The sequence below is a fragment of the Lipotes vexillifer genome, unplaced genomic scaffold (genome assembly GCF_000442215.2).
Source record: "Lipotes vexillifer unplaced genomic scaffold, Lipotes_vexillifer_v1.1 scaffold64, whole genome shotgun sequence".
NCBI lineage: Eukaryota > Metazoa > Chordata > Mammalia > Artiodactyla > Lipotidae > Lipotes > Lipotes vexillifer.
This window is the reverse complement of record NW_006791024.1, coordinates 941703-945109: the sequence shown is the minus strand read 5'-3', so window position 1 is coordinate 945109 and position 3407 is coordinate 941703. Positions and strand designations below refer to the sequence as shown.

The 3407-nt window shown below is 34.0% G+C and overlaps 1 protein-coding gene across 3 annotated transcripts in view; it reads left to right on the top strand.

Annotated features, from left to right (window-relative positions):
* Positions 1 to 3407, top strand: part of CDC42BPA (CDC42 binding protein kinase alpha) — a 270792-nt gene that overhangs the window by 46430 nt on the left and 220955 nt on the right. The window lies entirely within an intron of this gene.

Here is a 3407-nt window from a genome sequence, read left to right as displayed (position 1 = left end):
GCAGGAATTTTGAATATGGCCTGTAAGGATTCTGTTTATTGCTGACTATGCAGTTAAATTTATGTTTTGTTTTATATTATTAAAAATGGGAGTAAAATCTGCTGTTGCAAGAGTTGTCAGCATTTTCATCTTGGTGCTAGATTTGAGGGAAAGACTGACTGGAATGATGTTAAAAATATCTAATAGCCGATATGTATGTCAAACCTGACATTACACGTAAATTTGGGGAGTGTTTCTGGAGGTCTCCTGCTGTTCTGGGTTATAGTGAGTTGCTCAGTGAGGTAGGGCATTCGGGGGCCTCAGGGAAGCAGAACTTACTGGTGTGGAAATATTTTAACTTGCAGAAGGATTATACTGCTGAGTAGGCTGAGTGTTAGCTCTAGAGGGTAGTAAGATTCATAAAAGGATAATGAGAAATTAGCCCTTAGAAATCTTTCTGTATATACCAGTACTTGTAGCAACCTGAAAAACAGCAAATACATAGGGAAAAGCAAAAATGGTTCCCATGATGATAGATACATACTGTGGTAGTGAAAGTAAATACTTCAATATTTCTTTCTTTTAGAAAATTTGAAGAAATAACAAAACACAAAGAATAAACTAATAATCACTTGTCTTCCATCACTTAGAATTAATAACATTTTGGGCAAGTTTTGCTTTCAGTCTTTTTTTTTCTATTTGCCTACTGAAAAAAACTGCATGCATGAAATTGCAGATATATTCTTTGTAAAACAAATAATAGCACATTACAGATAAAGCTAAAGTACTCTTTGACTATACCCCGCCCAAGTCCAGCCCCTCTCTACCTCCCAGAGGTAATAAAATCGTGTTTAAAAGAGTATCTGGAAAGTTTTATGTCACTCTCTGACATATGTGCTAGTGCCCGTTATATTCCATAACTTCAATATTTACTTCTGTATTTCCCTAAAACTGAATTACCTTACTTTCACTGGTCATATTTTCCAGGTAATAAACACTGAGATTGAGTTTAGTATGCAGTCTATTTATTAGGGGGTGCTTTTGAAATTGACATTGACAGACGGGAAAGGAGGTGAAATACGATTTGTCAGGGAGAAGTCAAGCTGTCCCTTCAGCCTCTGTTGATCCAACAGGGATCCGTGGAGCAGAAATGGTCCTTCAGAGTTGTCCTGCCTTGGGCCAAATGGTTGACCTTTATGCACTTGCCTCAGTTACTCATTGGATATGGGCTGCCTCCAGAAGGACTTGGCCTTGGACTAGTAGGCTTTCGGTGGCTGAGACAAAGCCTGGAGGGGCTGACAGCATTGCCAGCAGTTGGAGCAATAAGTCTTATTATTAAAAATTAGTAAAGAATTATGTTCTAATTGTTTCACAGAACTCATAATTGTAGTGGGTTAGTGTTCCAGGGTTAGAACTTTTAAAAAATTTAATTAAAGTTTGTACTTACTTTTTATGATGTTGGATATGTTGGGGAAGAAATTTTTTTTTTTGACATCTTTATTGGAGTATAATTGCTTTACAATGGTGTCTTAGTTTCTGCTTTATAACAAAGTGAATCAGTTATACATATACATATGTCCCCATATTTCTTTCCTCTTGCATCTCCCTCCCTCCCACCCTCCCTATCCCACCCCTCTAGGTGGTCACAAAGCACCGAGATGATCTCCCTGTGCCATGTGGCTGCTTCCCACTAGCTATCTATTTTACGTTTGGTAGTGTATATATGTTGGGGAAGAATTTTGAAAAGAAAGAGTAACTGGTTTAACTTTCATTACTCACTGGAGGGAGTGGCAAAATTGAAGATAAAACAGGAATAATTAAAAATTAAATATTATTTTGTTGAATTAAAAATCATTAATATGTTCTGTTTCTGGGGCAAGATGGAATAGATGTGCTTCTTCCTATCTTTCCCATTAAGTACAGCTAAAGACCATGGACATTACATATAAAACAGATATACAAAGACTCTGAAAGGCAGAGAGGTGTGGAAAAGCTAGGGGCCTTGGGACCCAAGGAATGTGACTCATTCCGTGAGGTCAGTATTATTCTGATGGAATAACCAGATAAGGACCATACAAAGAAAGTTCAAGATCAATATGCCTCATGAACATAGATGCAAATATCCTTAAGAAAATATTAGCAAATAGAGTTCAGCAACATATAAAACAAATCATACACCATGACCAAGTGGGGTTTATTTGAGGGATACAAGGCTGGTTCAGTATTTGAAAGGAACTTGCCTCAAACTATCTGAAACTTTCGTTTTTTAGGAAGAAATTCTACATTGAAACTTTTAAAGAGGAATTCATTTTAAAGTAGGATGGAATTATATTTCTATGCTTGAATTGTCAAATCCTTTTTTAAAAAAACATTGAAAAGAAACCCATTCTGATCATTACTTATCTAATTTGGGAAAACTGATCCTACCAATGATGCTTAATGAATTACAAATGAGCAGCAAAATTTCTTACTTTTTAAATCTGTGTATTGTTGATACTTTAGAACACTATTCAGAGATTTACCTCCAACCTGTTTGTCATATTTATTTCTATTTAAGGTATGTAACAGATATATAATTAGTGGGACATGGATTATTTGAAGATACTAGGAAATTTGTCTCTTTCTATACCTGGCAGATAGATAATTAGTAAATAATCTTATAGTTACAAAGATGAATATCTCTAGAGATTCATCATTTACAAACTTTGTTAGTATGTCAACAATCCCTTAAGTTAACTTCTCCTAATCTATTCTGTGAATTTTACTTTCACTTCAAATTTATTCAACTCTTATTGATTTCACTCATATAGGAGATGTCTTACTCATTTCGTTGGAAGATGCAGTACAGTTTACAGAAATGCTCTCCATCTCAAGAGTCAAACCTTTCCAAGGCTCAGTTATCTTATTTGTTAAATAAAGATAATTGTCTCTATACCCTAAGTGGAGGAATAATATATCTTAGTTTACTGTGATAGTACTAGTTTATGCCTGTTGTCTTACTATTTTTGTTATTGTTGTTAGCCCCGTTTTATTATTTTTATACATGTATGTGCCAGTAGTAGTAGCAGTAGTAGTTAATAGTAGTAATGAATTGAGGTCATTAGATTCGAACTGCCTCTACTTCCTGATCTGCTACGTATAGTAAAAAAAAAAAAAGAAAATGCAAAGCACTCTAGAAAATAACAAGTAAAAATATGAAAGCTTTTTTTCCCCTCCCTCAGATGTCCAGTCTTTCTGTTCAAAGTAAATCATTATTAAGATGATTTATTTATCCTTATTTATCCTTAATAGAAAATTTTACTATATTGGAATTATATTAAAAGACTGATTTTTTCACAGTGCTTTTATCACTTAATAATATATCTTGGATTTTTCTATTTCCATATTTATACATTTACCTAATTCTTTTTTTTTTTTTTTTTTTTTTT